Source organism: Tupaia chinensis, unplaced genomic scaffold (genome assembly GCF_000334495.1).
Source record: "Tupaia chinensis unplaced genomic scaffold, TupChi_1.0 Scaffold000226_1, whole genome shotgun sequence".
NCBI lineage: Eukaryota > Metazoa > Chordata > Mammalia > Scandentia > Tupaiidae > Tupaia > Tupaia belangeri.
Window position 1 is genome coordinate 1,896,658 of NW_006159701.1, and position 16,922 is coordinate 1,913,579.

Below are 16,922 nucleotides of genomic sequence, written 5' to 3' on the forward strand. Positions count from 1 at the left end.
AGATTTTTTTGCTATAGAATGTGTGTGCTCACTGGAGAGACAGAGAAAAAGAGACAGAAAGTGAGAAATATACCCCCACCCCCAGGGATATGGCCATGCCTCAACCCCTTCTCCACTATCCTCTTAGGATTCAGGGCATGCATGCATATGTGTTTGGCATGAATTTCAAGCTGCTGGGTCTGGGACTTGAACTGCAGTTGCTCATATGGGAGCCCAGTGCCCTAACCACTATGCCACCTGCTGGCCCCCATGGGTTTCTTTTTTTCCCTTAATTATTTCTTTGTTTACTTTTATTTGTTATTATTTATTTATTTAAAATAATTATTTATTTTTAATTCCATTTCTTATTATCATTTTTTATTTTGACCAGACAGAGACAGAGAGAAAGAGAAAGCAAGAAAGCAAGCCACCAGGTCCGGAACTCCAACTATGGTCGGCCATGTGGGAGTCCAGAGCCTCTAACCATCACGCCACCTGTCGACACCTATTATTATTATTTAATTTGACCAAAGAGACAGACAGAGAGAGCGAGAAAAGGGGAAAGTGAGACAGCAAGCTGCCAGGTCCAGGACTTGAACTGTGGTCAGCCATGTTGAAGTCCAGCACCTTAACCACCATGCCACCTGCCAGCCCTGCCCTCATAGATTTCTAAAATGCAGCCAAGGTAGGTTTTCCTGACAGCTGTTTATCTGTTACCAGGAACAGTAAAGTGTGGTTGTGGCGGGGTGGGGTGGGGTGGGGGGATGGCTATTCCTTGGTTGAGGTTAGTGAGGTGATGGCAATAATAATAATGTAAGATAATAATAAGTGTGTGCTAGTAGGTAATACTTGTCATCTCATTTAATCCCCATCGCAGCCTGGTAAGAAAGGCACCATTGTCATCCCCATTTTATGGATGCTCAGAGCAGCAATGGACTTGCCCAAGGTCACACAGCTAGTGGGTGATGGAACAGGATGAGAAGCTACGCCATTGAGCATGCGTCCTTTCCCATGCGTTAGGATGTTGGTCTGGACAAGATCCCTCCCAGTTTCCTAGTTTTGCTTTTATTTTTAGGTTCGCTTGATCTATTCCTTCTATGAAAGCCAACCCCAGATCATGGGCAAACATAGCTGATGTGTTCAGGGAGGTCTCTGGACTTGAACTAGTTATCTCCCATGTGGGATTGCTTGGTAGAACACTACCTCCCAACACAGTGGCACCATCTTGCTCCCTCTTTTGCTTTTTTTTTTTTTTTTTATAAAGTTTATTTAGGGCTAGCAGGTGGCATGGAGGTTAGGGAGGCTGGATCCCACATGGCCAACTTTGTGGTTCGAATCCCTAGACCCTATGACTTGAGAAATGTGGCAGGCGTGTGTGTGTGCCTGCCCAGGATCTCAAGAGGAGAATGGAGGAGAGGGGATTGTGGCGTGGCCATTCCTCCCTGGGTTGCTTTCTCACTTTCTCTCTGTCTCTGGCAAGTGCAAAGAAAGTTTATTTAGAGCCAGCAGATGGCGTGCAAGTTAAGGTGGCTGATCCCACATGGTGACTGCCAGTTCAAGTCCCAGACCTGATGGCTTGAAAATCATGCCAGGCACATGTACTTGCATGCCCAAAATACCAAGAGGAGAATGGAGGAGGAGGGATTGCGGTGTGGCATTCCCCCCAGGGGGTGGCTTCTCTCTTTCTCTGTGTCGCTGTCTTGGTCTTTGTCTCTCTTTGGCTAACACATGTTCCCTATAATAAAACTAAAAATAAAAGTAAATAAAAGTAAATAAAAAATTATTTTATTTTATTTATTTTATTTTATTTATTTTTTTCTATGAATGGAGAGGAGAGAGAGGCAAAGAGACAGCGCCCCCTATAGGGTCTTGTGCCGTGACCTACTCCAGCCTCAGCCAGCCCTGGATCACGGGCATGCGTTTGCCCAGTGTCCTCAGGGAGGCCCGCTGGATGAGAACCTTGAGCCTTCCCATGTCGGCTGGTACTGCAGAGGGTTGCGTTTTACCGCTGCGCCACTGTCTGGCCCTGTTCTACTTTTGGTCTGCCTCCAGGGAGATCGGTTCTGGCAAATGCCGTGGTCGTAAATGTTCTCCAGCGTGCCTGCAGGTACTTCTCTAGCCCCTCACTTCCGGTCTCTCTCCACCACACTCGTAGGTTATCTCCCTGCTCATTCTTGTGGTTCCAGATGTGTTCACGTGGCTGCCATGACCCCAACAACAGCAAAGGAGTGGCCAAGGTGATCCTCCCTCTCCTGGGCACACAGTGGGTGGCTGAGATCAGCTCCATGTGATGCGGGTGGGTCCACCAGGAAATCCGGACGCGCTGAGACCGTCTGCCGCAGAGGTAGGAGAAACCTTTGACAACCCTCTGGTTTCCAATCTCTCAAGCAAGACTTCCTCGAGAGGCTTCCTGGCCTTGGCTGGAAATGGCAGGGGTGAAGGGTGGGGGGTCCATGTGGATGAATGAGAGCTGAAATGCCGGGGCCATGGTGCCCACCATGAGAGCTGCTGTGCGGCTTTGGAGCTGACGCTTTTCAGTTCTAGTTCTCTTTCATTGACTTGATTTTGAAAAACAAAATACAACTTTACTGAGGTGTAATTTACATACAAGAAAATGAAACAGCTTTATAAACATATATTTTGATGTGTTTTGGCAAATGTATACACACACCTCTGTAACCCATAGCAAGCTATAGAACATTCTCAGTATCCGAAAACCTTCCTGGGTCCTGGCCCTGGTAATAGGCTATTAGGCACACCTGCTCACCAGAAAGAGAAAGAGACACAGAGAGAGAGAGAGAGTGAGAAAGCAAGCCACCAGCTCTGGGCCTTAGCCCCAGTCCTAGGAGCCACTGGTTTGCTTTCTATGACTACAGATTAGATTTCTTCTTCTTCTTCTTTTTTATTTTTTTTTTTAGATTTTTGCCATAGGGTGAGAGTGTGTACAAGAGAGAGGGAGAGAGAGAGAGAGAGAGAGAGATGGAGAAACAGAGAGAGAAAGAAAGTGGAAATCATCTCTTGGAGGCATGGCCAAGCCAAAGTTCTTTCTCCTCCATTCTTCTCTCAAAATTTTAGGCAACACACTCACACACACACACACACACACACACTCACACACAAACATACTCAGCATATTTTTCGAGCCCCTGGATCCGGGACTCGGAACTACACAACTGACCCTGTGGGACCCATTGCCTTAACCACCATGTCACCTGCTAGCCCGGTTTTCCCTCTATTTAAGCCTATTGATTTAATTCTTCTGGAGGGAGCACTCCCAACAGGGTCTTCATGCCAAGATCTGTTCCCTAGCCCCAGCCAGCCAGGGTCGTGGGGACAAGTGTGTACACAGGAGACCTCAGGACGAGAACCCGGAACCTCCTCATGTATCTTCAGCATTGTGTTACTACTATACCACTGCAGCTGACCTAGATTGCTTTCTTCTGAAATTTCATATATTTGTGATCTTCTGTTTGGCATAATGATTTTTTTAAAATTTATTTATTTTATTAATTATTATTATTATTTTTTAAAGTTTGCTATTAGGCACACCTGCCCATCAGAAAGAGAAAGAGACACACACACAGAGTGAGAGAGAGTGAGAAAGCAAGCCATCAGCTCTGGGACTCGAACCACAGTGAGCCACATGGAAGTCCAGCGCCTTAACCACCATGCCACCTCTTGGCCTTAGTATCATGATTTTGAGGCTCCTCCTTGTTGCTACATGTCTCAGTAATTCAGTCCTTTTTTTGTCCAACTTTCTTTAGGGATGACTTAAATATCATGTAATTCACCCATTTCAAATGTACAATTCAATGATTTTTCATAAGTTTACCAAGTTGTCAACTGTTATCATAATCATTTTTGGTTTGTTTTTAGGTTTTGACCATAGGGCGTGTAGACTCGATGGAGAGAGACAGTGAGAGGGAAAGTGAGAAATCAATCCCAGTGGGGGCAGCCCACACCACAATACTTTCTCCTCCATTCTCTTCCTGGGATTTTGGGCACCCATGTCCATGTACCTGGCATGATTTTCAAGCTGCTGGGTCCGGGACTCAAACAGCGGTCAGCTATGTGGGAGTCCAGTGCCTTTAACCACCATATCACCTACTAGCCCCTATAAATCAGTTTTTAAAACATTTCCTTCACCCCAGTAGGATCCTTCAGGCACATTTACTATTCATCCCCATCTTGCCTCTAAGCCTGGGCAATCCCTTATCTATTTTTCATCTTTATACATTTTCCTTTTCTGGACATGTGTTCTGTTGTGTCAGTCTTCTTTCACTTAGCATGATATGCATCTTTTTTTCCCCAGAGAGTGTTTTGCTTTAGGGCATATGTGCTTGCCAGAGAGACAGAGCAAGAGAAAGTGAGAACTCACCTCCCTAGGGCCATGGCTATGCCACAGTTCCTTCTCCTCCACTCTCCTCTTGGGATTTGGAGCATACATACACACACACACACACACACACACACACACACACATACGCATATGCACACCCAGTGTGTTTCAAGCCACCTGGCGTGGGACTCGAATAGTAGTTGGCCACGTGGGAGTCCAGTGCCTTAACCACTGTGCCAACTGCTGGCCCCAGTGTAATATGCTGGAGGCCTGTCTTATAGTACGTATCAGCAGTCTCTTCCTTTCTGTGGCTGAGTAGATGCCATTGTATGGGTAATCCACAATTAGCTTATGCATTCACCACGACAGGGGATTTAATTTTCTTTTAATTGCCAGAGGGTATGTGCACTCAACAGAGAAAGGCAGAGAGACAGAGCTAGGAGGAGATCTCCCAGTGGAGTGTGGACATGCTGAAAACCCTTCTCCATCCCTCCATGCTGTCAGGATTTGGGGCACATATGCATACTCAAGCCTAGTGTGTTTTTTAAGCTGCCAGGGCTGGGATTCAAACTACCTTCAGCCCCAGGAGAGCCAGTTCCCTTAACCACTACGCTCTGGGGCTGGCCCTCAAGTGCCTTGTTAATATCAGGGATTCTGGGTCTACAGGGTAGGAGGAAAAGACCGTTGTGGGTCAAGCAATGTTCCTCTAAGCAGCCCGGGGTTTATTTACAGAGTACAGCAGTTCCTGGGACAGAAGAAGGAGAAAGGAATTTTGAGCTCCTCTGGGATATTCTCAACCACAGTGGGAAGCAGCCTTGCAGATAAGTATTCCAACTTACCAGCCACAGCCTGCCAGCCTGCCCTCTCCTGGTCTGTGCAGGAAATTGCACTGGCCTAGCATATCAAAGTGGGAGGGGGAATGGGTGGTCAGCCCATTCACTTTTCTACCTCTAGGCCAGAAAGAAAGAGCTTGTCCCTGTCTTCTGGAGCCTCAGAAAAGGTGCTTTTCAAATCCCACTTTTGACACCAGAGATAATATTTTATTAACTCCACTGCCTGAAACTTGCATGCAGCCGAGCTAAGTTAGTTCATCTCGTGTACTGTAGATCTGATGTTGGAAGGGGGCTAGGGAGCCCCTGATTTGGACTGGCTCTTTTCTGCTTGGTTCTGACCTTTTGCACTCAAATTTATAAAACGGCAGAGGCTCCTTGGTTTTGCAGTTAGATGGGGAACCTCAGTGCCCTGATTCTTCTCCGAGCAAGGGTCTGGGTACCTTTCCAGCTGTGGGCCCATCCCAAGCCCCTGGTGCTGACAACGAGCTCTGGAACTCTGCTGGAAGGACGGCAGCCTCTCCTGGCCTGGCCTGCCAGTTGAGGAAGCTAGTGGAACCGTCACTAAATGCCAAGACCTGGGGATCGTCCTGAGTCAGGATGAGTGGGCCTTCCCTGGCCTTCTCCAGACTGGTGAAATAGGGTGCTCTTAAAAGAACCCTGCCTCACCCTCTGGCTCCCCAAGTTTCCTTGGGTACATGGGGTTCTCAGGGGAAGACAGGAGGAGCAGAAAAACAACCAAGGCTGGGCAGAGGGCCCTTCCTAGTTCCCATCCAGTGCCTCAAAGGATGTGTCACGGCTATGCAGCTTGGGTGATTGTTGGAGCTGGAAGGGTCCCGGGGCCCAGTGAGAGCCACCGACTTCGCAGGGCCACACAGCATGGTAGGGGCAGACCTGGGGTCAGAATTCTGCATTCCTGAATCTGTCTGGCTCGTGCTCAGCTGTCATCAAGCTGCCAAGTTTGCTGTCCTTTCTCCTGAGTCCCTCTCTGCTGCTATTGTGGAACAGGGAGGTGGGTGAAGGGAGCCACTGCTCTCCCCTCCCCTCCTCTACCCAATGATGCTCTGGGCAGGGAGGAAGGGAGGTGGTGGGCAGTGCTTGGGCCCAGCCTCCCTGGCTCCTGGGCCTCTTTGTGGTCAGCAGAGTGTTCTGGCCAGCCCTGGCCTGGGGAGGGTCCTGGGTGCGGTTTTCTCCTGCGTCGTGGTTGGTTCTTCTGTCTTCCAGAATGGGCCTGTGGGGTCCGTGTGGGGAAGAAGCTGGGAGCCGGGCCTGGGCTGGACGCTGCCAGGTAAGCCTGGGTGGAGGGTGAAGGGAAGGAGTCGGCCCTGAGCCTAGTTTTGTGGGGTAGATGGTCCCAATGCCCCCAGGCCCAGGCTGAGCCGGGACACTCCTGCTTATGAGCAGAAGGTCCAGGACCCAGGTGGCTGGAAGACTTGTTCTGAGTGGTCATGGTGGGGTGAGTGGGATGGAATCCAGACCACTGTGGGGGTTCATGCAGAGATTGAGCTTGTTCCTTCATTCAGCGCAAACGTGGACCATGCATCTTCTCCGAGCTGGACGCGTGGGGAGCCAGTGAACACCAGAGAGGCAGAGTCACCACTCTGATCTTCATATAAGAACGTGTTCATCCCAGCCTTGGTGAAGGGGTGAGCTTCCCGCCCCAGCATATGTGCGTGTGTGTGTGTGTGCACGCGTGCGCGTGTGCATGTGTGTGCGCATCAAGGTGGTGGTGTGCAGAGGTCCTCGTGGTGGGAATGCAGTAAAGAGAATTGAGTCCCTGAGCGTTCCGAAGGACCTTGCCTCCCCCGGACCTGGGCCCTTCCTGCCTCTAGTGCTCTGGGAACCTGCTGTGGGCACCTTCGACTACTTTTCTCCTCGTCCCTGGGCTCACCCTACCTGGGCAGGTCACTCTGCTGTCACGGCTTTCCCTCTGTTCCTAAGTTTCTTCTAAATGCTTAGTGTCCAAAGTATTCACTCCCACTCAGTGTGGGTGTTGGGGGCTCAAGAGAGAGGCTGGGGATCTCTGAAGGGGAGGGGCAGGGCTGAGAAGCTGGGATGAGCCTGTGCCTCGTCCTCCCTGGCTGCGCTTCCCCAGGCACCTCTGTCCCTGCTGCATCTCCAGGATTCCTGCCTGGTCTTCTCTTTGGAGCCCCGTGATGCTGGATCTTGGCTGCGGTACCAGGGAGCAGCCTTCGGTGGTTTTCTGGAACGCTGGGCAAGTCCCTGAAGACCTCATCCTTCCCCACGTCTGCGAAGGAGGCCCTCGTGGATTAGAGTGCTCCTTAGTAGATGCTTCGGCCTGCCTGGAGGACAGCTTGAGGGGTAGGAGGGAGGCCGGCAGCCCAGGCCCCCTCCCCACCTGTCGGGCTCACCTGTTGGGCCCACCTGCGGGGCCCTCCACTCTCAGGCTGGGGGCCACTTCTTGACACCTTGTGGTCCCACTTCTTCCTTGTATCTCTGCTGCCAGCTGGGAGGCCCCACTGACCACTCTCCCCAAGGCTGGGTCTCAGAGGCCCCTACAGGGTGGGGAAGAAGCAGGGTTAGGAGCTGGGGAGGGGCTGCCAGTGGGAGGACAGACAGAACTCCTTGGGGTGCTGCTGGCTGGAGCCTATGCCATTTGCCCTGTGAGTGATTGTCATTTTGGGGGGCTTCCTGGGTTGGGCTTTTTCCATTGCTCCTGATGGTTGCAGGGAGGAGGCAGGCGGGGCCTGGGAGGGGCCTGGGCGCTTCCTTCCAGCCCTGGAGAGGTAGCTGGAGGGGCAGAAAGGGTACTATCTGGAAAAGAGAAGGTTTCTAAGAATCGAGGAGACTCAGGCCAGGAGAATTCACTAGAAAGAACCAGACAACCTCGGGTCTTAGGATTATTGTCTGGAAAGAACCAGCCTCATTGCGAAGGCTGGAAGGGGTACCTAAACCCCGTATGGGGACACTGCCCCAGTCAGACCCTCGCTGTTCTTGCTCTGCTCCTGGATTCTGCTCTTGGGAGCAGAGGCTTGCAGGACGGGCCTTCACATCCACCTCTCCATGTGTGTGGTCTCCCTCCCTCCCCCGCCTCTCTGTTCTCCATCCTGAGTACATGCCCTGCAGAGGGGACAGCCCTAGTGCTTGTAAGAGAGCAGCTTTGGGTCCAAAGCTCTACGTCCTTTTTATAGGGAGAGGAGGAGGTATGTATTTGTCAACTCCAGCTGCCACCGATAGGGTGGCTTAAACACCAGACACTTCTCCACAGTTCTGGAGGCTGGGAAATCCAAGATGAGGTGTCAGGGTTGGTTTCTGGTGAGGCCTCTCTCCTGGGCTTGCTCTGTCCTCACATGGCCCTTCTCTGTGGGTTAAGAGAGGGAGAGAGCGCTCTCTGGCGTCTCTTCTTGTAAGGACATCAGTTCTGTGAGACTCCAGCTCTAGCCTATGATCCCACTGACCCTCCATCCACCACTCACAGGCCCTGTCTGCTAATACCGCTACATGGAAGTAGCCATTCAACATACGCGCTACTGAGGAGTGGGGACAGTTCCGTTAATAACAGAGTGATCACCAAACACATGGGGAGCTGGCGCCACCCCCACAGGCAGGAGGAGGAGCAGAGGCACAGAACGTAGACAGGGCTAATTGCCGGCTGGCGGGGGCCAGGTGTTCCTCAGGGGCCCACGGAGCTGGATGGGCTTGGTACAGAGAGAGGGCCCCTCAGCAGAGTCTGTCCCAAGCAGATCCTGTACAGCCTGGCACGGCACTTCCCCTCTGTGAGCCTCAACTTCCATGCTGGGACAGGAGAGCCACACGCAGGGCTGGCAGGTGCAGAGAGGACTCAGTGGGATCGGGAACCTGGCACGGAGCCTGGCTGTTAGGAGGCCCTCAGTAAATTCTCCCATCCATCCAGGAGTTTAGGTTTAAGGCTGATCTACTTTTAGTGCTCTGGGCTGTAAAACTCAGCATCTCTGGGCCAGGGATAGTTCTGCTTAGCCCTTTTCCTGCCTGGTTTCTTAATATCCCTTTCTAATGAGCTGGGAGAAGGGATTGCTGATCATAGCCTCCATAGGAGGTTGCATTGTCCTGGGGTATTTCAGTCCTACTCTCGCCAGAATCGAGCACCTACTGCAGGCCTCTTCCTGTACTAGCCCTCGCAGAGAGTAGGCGTCACGGCCATGGCTCAGACCTTCAGGATTTCACAGCCTTGCAGACAGGCGAGAACCAGCTTACGTGGGGCAGTGCAAGAAAGCAGTCTGCTGAGGCTCAGGTTCTGAGTGCTTGGAAGGAGGTGGTGAGACCCCAGAGGGGCTTGCAGCCCTTTCCAGTAAGCTTGAAAATTCTACAGGTTTCTGTAATGCAGGACTTATCAGAGCCTTTAAAATGCGAATGGGAATTTCAGATACTTGGGGACAGGACAGAAAACGCAGGGTTCCCCTATTTTTCTGATCACAGAATCCTTTCTTTATGAAGCACCATTTAGAACAGTGGGAGATGCTAGGCTGGGGCTTCCATGAATTAAATACAGCCGAGATAGGAAGCAGCATATCTAGGGTGTGGGCAAGTGCTTTGTGGCATTGGCTGGAAAGGACGCAGACCAGGAGGGCCCAAGAGCCAGGCTGGCTTGCTGCAGTTTTTGTATGGGGAGAAGACAGGCCACGGTGGAGAAGCTAGAGGCCTCATGGCCAGCTGGAAGAGATGTCCACCAAGAATGGTGGGTTTAGGGGATCAGATCGTTTGTGCAAAGATCCTGGTGTGTGTATGTGCGTGTGTGTGTGCCTGAGTGTGACAGAGCCACAGCATCCAGCCCTGTGGGAAGGGGCTGACCAGACCCCAGCAGGGGGTTACTATCCAGGACAAGCAGGGTCAATTTTCAGGGACCTGAGATGTTTAGCAGGGGGCCTGTGAGAAACACAGCCAAGAAACAGGAAGCAAAATGCTTCTGGGTAGGATCTACGTAGTTAGGCTTGATTGTGGTGGGACTGACGGGCTTAGAGGTGGACCCCCTGCCCTGGTCAGACCCTAGTCCCGGGCTGGTGGGAGTGGGAGGCCTCTGGAGCTGCAGCTGGAGGGGCCGGGGCAGTGTTGCATGGTGTGATTAACCTACTAACCCAGGGCTCGGCCGGGTCGCTGCAGCGTGTGATGAGGTGCCTGGCCTTCTGCCAATCGACTAACCCACTAACCAGGCCCGAGCATGCCCTACTAACCTCCCTGCAGCCAGACCCTACTAACCGTGCAGCTCATAGGCCTTTCAAGGGGCTGGGACAGGGGGGCAGACGAGGCTCTGAAGGCCCTGCCTGTGGGCAGGGATCTTTGTGCAGACCCACATTCCAGGACAGGGCATGCAAACAGGACTTGCCAATGCTGCCACATCCTGCTGGTGGCTTCGAGCAAGTTGCCTTCCTTCTCTGAACCTTGGTTTCCTCATTGGTAGAATGGGAGTATTGATACCTCACAGTGAGGAATCCCATGCATATAAAGGTCCTGGCACATGTTGGATACTTAAGACACAAAAGAAGAGTGAGGGTGAGGGTGGGAGCCCTAGAAAACCTGGTGGATCATGTCCCCTGCCTAGACTCTGGTGTCTCTGGGCGTTCTGCACACAGACCCTTCTGCCTGGGGCCAGACACTCGCTTTGTATCCCTAACTGTCTCTTCCCCACATTCTTCCTCCTTCCCAGCTTTCTTTTTTCATAGGCAGTTCTTTTGTTTGATTACTAACCTGTCTAACCCGGGGGTGCCTCAACTGCACCCCAACCATCCCTAACAAACTAACGGACCTGTGTGTGTTCTTCCTTTTCTCCTAGCGATTCCTGTATGTGTCTGCTGAGGTGCCCCTGTTCGCTGGTGCTGTGCTCTGACTTACTAACCCCGCCCTACTAACCCTGTTTTCTCTTCTTACTAACCCCAGCCCTGCCGAGCTCTGGGCCCCCCCTGGGGGCTGGTCCTCCCTCCTTTTGGCAAGCAGATGTCCTGGGGCTGGCCCTGCAAACAGATGTCCCACTTTGTTGTCCCACAGTGACTGAGATCAGAGTCCATTGGGCCAGGTCTGAGGCAGGGGGTGGCTGTATTAACCACACCCAGAGGAGGAGGAGGTCCTGTGGATGTGGAGCTGGGCTCCGAGCATGACATCTCTCCTCTGTGCAGAAGTCTGGTTGCCACTGGGAGCGGATGGGGCCAGGGAAACCTCTGGGGTGTGAGTGTGGAGGCCTGTGGGTCTGGAATGTGGAGCTCTGGGCTTTTCCAGCCAAGGATAGAGAGAAGGGCCCCACAATCCCCTTTCTGAAAGGAAGCCAGGGAGAAGAGTCTCCATTGCTAACGGACTAGGACAGGAGGCAGGAGCACAGGAAAACGGCGGGAGGGGAACAATGTAAGGTTAGTAAGTCAGCTGAGCCACGTGACCCGCACCGGAAGTCAAGCCCAGCCTTTCCTACATTGGAAAGCAAAGAACGGGGTCTTTCCCACGCTGCAAAGTCACTGAATGGAGCATTTAGTACGCAGAAAGCCAGCCAGAGGGACAGTCCCTAGATTTGAAGGTTGAAAAAGGTCATTTCAGACACAAGAAGTCAGCGAGCAGTACATCCCCTTCCTACAAGGTAGTGAGAAAGGAAGACCAACGACCAGCGAGACGGCCCCTTCCCACACAGGAAGTCGGCTAGAGCGGCCCTTCCGTACAAACCGGAAGCCGGGCTAGTCCGCGTTCCTAGACAGGAAGTAGGCGTGAGGCCGCTTTCCTCACGGAAGTCGTCGAGCGAGTCGTGCCCTCGCCCTGTCGCCAGAGGGCGCTGGGCGCCGAGCTGGAGAGGCGGGCAGGCGAGCGGCCCTGCTCGGGGAGCGAGGCCCGCAGGAGGAGGAAGTGGGGAGCAGGAAAGGAGCCCCAGAGGCCCGCAGAGTGCCCGCAGCCCCTCAGGCTGGCCAGGTACCATCCCACCCTTGGCCGTGCCCCGACCCGCCTCCCCCAGAGCCCGCCAGTCGCTGAGCCGGGGCCACACCTGGGGGTGACTCGCGCTCGCCTCCAGTAGGCACCTTGGCTCTGGGCTACTCCTGGCTCCCTTGCACTAACTCGCTGTCACCCAGCTCATCCGCGCCTCCCTGGCTGCCCCAGGGGCTCACCACTAACCCCGACTCTGCCCATCTGAGCGTTCCAGGCTCCTGGCCTGCCTCTCACTGGCTCTTAACCTCTCCTTCACCTCGACTAACTCCTGCCTTCCTGGTGTGTTCCTTTCAGCAGAAACTAATGGCTTGTGGATTTCTTTTTGACTAACAACAGGTCTAACGCTCCTCGTTACTATTAACAGCTTGGATGTCCGCATGGCTGGGCAGGGGCTAACACAGGCTCAGAGGTTGCTAGGGACGTTGGCCTTGGTGACTGCTCCCCCCGAGCAATCAAAAGTCGATAAAGATCGAACCTCTCTAAATGAGGGACTGGGCCTGGGGTGTAGTACCTGCCTTGGGATCAGGAGGATAGTCAGCCTTTCAAGGTTTGCTCGCTGGATATTTCCTTTGAATGCCCCAAAGTATTTGGAGGACTTTATGGTTTTGCAAGCTAGGATAGAAATCTTTACATCAGCATAGTCAGAAGGGTTATAAAGCCATCACCCATTTACACCTTAGTATAAATTAGCTCAGCTTCTAAGTCTTCTAATATAACTTCTGTATGCAATTAGGCTGCTCCGAAGAGATGGGAGATTGACTGGGAGGGAGTCTGGGTCTTCGTAGGTTGAGGCAGGTCCTTTGAGAGTAGAGGGAGGGGGAAACTCAGGGCATGGGGTTCTTGGGCGGAGATAAGAGGTGGCACCAGGGTGAGGCGAGAGTGGGAAGAGACTAATTTTTCTTGTGCAGTCTGGAGTCAGAATGCGTGGGAGAGGGCAGCAGAAGCAGGGTCTTGGAGCAGCTCGGGGACAGGGTCTGGCGGGCCCGGAGGCCTTACAAACAGGTAGCGTGGCTCAGTGAGTCCTGGAGAGAGCCTTTCTCCCACGGTGGTGGGCTTGGAGCTCACCTAGTGTGCTTGGAAGTGAGGCCTGAAGGGTGATCCAGAGGCCTGAGTGGCAGTGGGGACTAGAGAGGAGAGGGGCCCAGAAGAGCTTCCAGAAGGCACCAGGGAAGAGGTAGCACCTGGGTCGGGACGCGCCCACCTGCTGCCCTCTCATGGCAGTCTTGCTCAATTTCACTCAAACCAGGGACACTCCCTGTGCCCTCGGTGGGACCAGCGCACAGGCTTGCAGAGCTGGGTGGGGGCTTGGGGAAGTCGGCAGGGATGCAGTGAGACGGGTGCCGTGACAGGGTTGGTCCGTGGCTGTGGGGACACCAGGACACAGATGAAGTTGACGTGCACCTTCTCTGCCAGGCACCATGCTAGACACTGGAGAGAGAGGACTGGAGACTGTCTGGTCTTCAGGAGTTTAAATTCTAGCGTGTTGGGTGGGGGTGGTGGTAGGGAGACACTCCATCCAGTGTGGGGTGGTGGCAGTCAGGGTGGACTTTCTGAAGAGGGTGACCTGTAAGGTGAGCTCAGGCTGGATGGGGTAGGGATGGCTTCTAGGCAGAGAGAACGGCAGACACGGAGTTCTGGGGATCAGAGAGAATCCGAAGCGGTGCAGGAACGTTCATGTGGGACGTAAGAGGAGGCAGGTGGGCGGTGGACAGGAGCCAGACCTCATTGCCAGAGAGTTGGGTCCATCCAGAGGGCCCTGGAGAGCAGTGGATGGATGCGATCTGAGAAGGGAAGGTGCTGGATTTGAGTTTCAGCCAGGTGGAACTTGGAGGAGGTCAGGGAGGCGTCACAGCTGCAGGTCTACAGGAGAGGGCCCACTGGTCACGTGTGGAGTGAGCTTCCCGAGCTGATCCTGGTCCCAGAGAGGAAAGCAGTATGGCTTGGTGGGTAACAAACCTCTGTCTGTGGAGGTGGAAGGGTTGGGGCTAGGCCGGTGTTGAAGCTGACAGTGTTGTGAGATCCTGGGGGTGGGGAAAGAGAGAGAGAGAGACAGAGTCTGAGACTTAATACCAGCCAAACCCAAGTAGACACATTCCCTACCCTGTTGACCCGACCTGCTGGGGTTCACGCTTGCTACCCGTGAGTGCTCTGAGCACCAAGCTTGCCATGGCAGGACCTTGTGGGCTCAGGAACTGGCTCCCCGTCTGCCGAGGGGCCTCAGTCCTTTCTAAGCAGGCTGTGTGGAGACGCTGGCCACAGCGGCCCCTGCTGGTCGTCTGTGCTGGTGCAGGTGGTTGTCCTTTGAGATGAGAGGATGCTGGGTGGGGGCTGGTGCCCTCCCAACCAAGGGCTTGAAGGCTCTCTGGAGAGTCTACCCAGGGATCCATTATTTGTCTTTAATGGGCCAGAAAAGATGTTTGTTTTCCATGTCATTAACCTCTAAGGGACTGCTGAATGTGGGGACCGAAATTCTGCTGTCGATTAAAAATGAGAGTTTTATATAGATTCAGTCACGGAGTGTCGCTTGGCTCTTTGTTTTCACCCGTGAGTGTGGCTGCCTCTGTGTAAAATACTATTTTGATATTAAAAGTCAATTCCTACCCGAACGACGACTCTGGCTGATGAGGCTTTAGGAGCATGTAGTTTGGGACAGAGCCAGTGGCATTTTCAAGGAACAAGGTTGGGCTCTGTCAGGCTTTTCTCAAGATAATGGAGTATTTATTTCTAATTGTGGTAAAATACACACAACATAAAATTTGTGCACTTGGCTCAGCCCGGCTGCACAGTCTGTAGGGTACTGGATTGCAGTGCTGGAAGCCACATGGCCGACTGTAGTTCAGAGCCTGGGTTGGCATGAAGACACCCTGGGTGTGTGTGCAGGTGCCTGCGATCCTCAGGTGCTAGAGGGCTGGGAGAGGGGAGCACAGCATGACGAGACCCTGTTGAGGGTGCCCCCTACCCCCGTGTGTGCTTGTGTGCTCCCTATTATAAAAAATTACCATCTTAACCATTAAAAAAATAGTTTATTTCTGGGGTCAGCAAGTGGTGAGGTGGTTAAGGGTGCTGGACTCCCACATGGCCTACTGTAGTTCGAGTCCTGGACCTGGCAGCTTGTTTTCTCATTTTCCCTTTTTCTCTCTGTTGGTCCCTCTCTGGTCAAATTAAAATAAATAAATAAAGTTAAATAAAATAATTCTTTTTTTAAAAAATGTTTATTTCTTCCACAAGACAGAGAGAGAAAGCAGGCACCCCTAACAGGTTCTTCACAACATAATTCACTCCAGACTCAGCCAGCCTGGATCATGGACTTGCATGTGTTCATATCCAGTGTGTCCAGGGAAGGCCCTGGAACCTGAACCAGGGGGCCTTCCCGTATGGATCCAGTTGTGTTACTGCCACATCACCATCTGGACCACCATCTTAATAATTTTTTAAGTGATATTAAGTACATTCACACTGTACAACCATTAACACTACTGGCATTAAAAAAAAATACACTATTTTGTGCCTAGGACAATGCTTCAGAAAAAATAGTCATTTTTATTGCCAGAGAGTTTGTACTTTATTGGAGAGACAAAGCATTTGTTGGTGTAGAGAAAAAGAGTTTAGTATGTAGTTGCAAAGGGATGGCAAGTATGTGGAACACACATCACCACCACTCCTTTTAGCATCCATGGCAGACATTACTAGTTGATCACCCATCTGTCTTTGGGAACTTGGGTGTATCTTCAGGCTCATTCTCAAGACAGTGTTCTAGGCAGCCAAAACCAGTCTGTTAGGGCGTTTTTAAAGAACTTCGGAGTCTGTTTTAGGATTTTGACTTCAAGCAACCTGCAGTTTGGGCAGGGCACAGTGGGGACAGTTTCTCTCTTATCCATATACCATCCTCTGTTCGGGGGTGGGTCAGCTACAACTGAATGCACCTCCTTCAAGTTGGTTACTCATAGGACTGCCCAGATGGTGTTGGCCGTGGTCCGGGAGCGCAGTCAGTACCATGGATAGATTTTTTTATGTATGTGCCACACATGTGCTGTGATATCTTGGTGGTAACCCCCCCTTCTCTGAGACTCCGTCTACTCTAACACAGGGACAGCCCTCTTACTGTAGGAGGGTTGTGAATATTCACAAGGGTTCTCATGGAGATGAGATGGGGCCTGCCCTGCAGTGTACCCCACGAATCTTCATTCTACTGTGGGAGGGAGGCCAAGGGTGATATTGGAGAGGAGATGGAGGGAGCTGAGGCCAGACACAGCAAGGGAAGGATCCCTGAAAGAGGTGACATTTACGGAAGCTTTGAAGAATGAGAAAAATCAGTCCATTGAGAGACAATAGTTAAGGTGGTATGGGACACTGTGAATGGCCCATTCGAGAGCCTCAGGCCAGTTGTAGTGGAGACAGGTATCTACAGGATGCTGGCAGGACAGAGTGCCATGAAGAGGTTACAGCCTAAGCTGTGCACTGGAGGCTGGCCTGAGCAGCAGCGTGCAGCCTGTGATGAGAAGCGTTGGGACCTTCTCACAGTTGGCAAGACTTGAGGACTCCCCCAACCCCCCCACCCCCCGAGGCCTAGAAGACACAAGAGAATGGCTTCCTTTTACCCCTCCTGGGGGCCTTCTCCCTCTTCTTTTTTGGCCATTCACCAAAAATGCTTTGTGGAGTCCTTCATGTAGGCTGGGCACTGGCCTGGACCATGGGATGCCGTGTTGCTGGGCGTTCTGACTCCGATGCCCCTCTCTGTTCTCTCCCGATACCTTTGCCTGGCTGTGCCTTCGCCTGGCGTCTGTGTCCCTCTGCCTTTCCCAAGGCTTCTTGGTGGTCTTCAGGTCTGAGCTGGGTGCTGCCTGCACAGAGAGGCCTCCCCCGGCCACGCATCTGTGCCG

The 16,922-nt window shown here is 52.5% G+C and overlaps 1 long non-coding RNA gene across 1 annotated transcript in view; it reads left to right on the forward strand.

The window, feature by feature from the left end:
• LOC102482214 (uncharacterized) overlaps positions 1-16,922 on the forward strand; it is a 28,698-nt gene that overhangs the window by 6,498 nt on the left and 5,278 nt on the right. Inside the window, exons 2-5 of the long non-coding RNA XR_003549320.1 lie at positions 2,135-2,323; positions 5,051-6,436; positions 6,672-6,794; positions 7,244-12,027. This is a non-coding gene — a long non-coding RNA (uncharacterized LOC102482214). The remainder of the gene's footprint in view (positions 1-2,134; positions 2,324-5,050; positions 6,437-6,671; positions 6,795-7,243; positions 12,028-16,922) is intronic.